The sequence below is a fragment of the Arachis ipaensis genome, chromosome B05 (assembly GCF_000816755.2).
Source record: "Arachis ipaensis cultivar K30076 chromosome B05, Araip1.1, whole genome shotgun sequence".
Classification (NCBI taxonomy): Eukaryota; Viridiplantae; Streptophyta; class Magnoliopsida; order Fabales; family Fabaceae; genus Arachis; species Arachis ipaensis.
The window spans coordinates 6,739,169-6,739,875 of record NC_029789.2 but is presented as its reverse complement, the minus strand read 5'-3'; positions in this window follow the sequence as shown (position 1 = coordinate 6,739,875).

Sequence of the window (707 nt, the reverse complement as noted above, 5' to 3'; positions counted from 1 at the left end):
AGAGAAAAAGCTAATACATTTTTTTTAAAATAATTTAAATATATACACTTAATTTTAATTAGATATTATTATATAATTTCCAAATTAAATAATTGGTCCTCTAATATTTTTTTTTTAATTCTCTCACTGATTATATAAACTCTGGTATTATATTAAAATAAAATAAATCTAATTTAATTCTAAATAATAATTTTAAAATAAAATTATTTCATTAATTAAAAATTAAGTCTATAAAAAAAATACGGAAATTGTAAATATTATTTACACCATGATAAAAGAAACAATTTATGGATAAAGCAATTCAAAAGTGCACCTCCCATTGGGAGTTAATCCAAGGGCTAAGCCAAGAGTGCTTGTGATGAACCTCAGTTCAGAAGGCTCATGAGAAACTTTACCGAAAGTTATTGTCTAATTACTAAAAAAAATAAAATAATTAATTTTAAATTTAAAAATATAAAAACTAAAAGATTTTAAATATTTAAAAATTACTATAAAAATAAATAAAAATTAGACAACAAATAAGCCATACCTCACCACCTCTTGCTTCTCTCACTTTCATTGTAATCACGTTCCTTGTCCATATACCAACTTTTTGCCTTGTTCCTCTCTCAAATTACTATGCTACGTAGAATTGGAATCCCCTTTAACTTTAATCTCTCTCAGCTCCAACCATATTCCCAAAAGTGAAAATTAATTAGGAAAAGTAT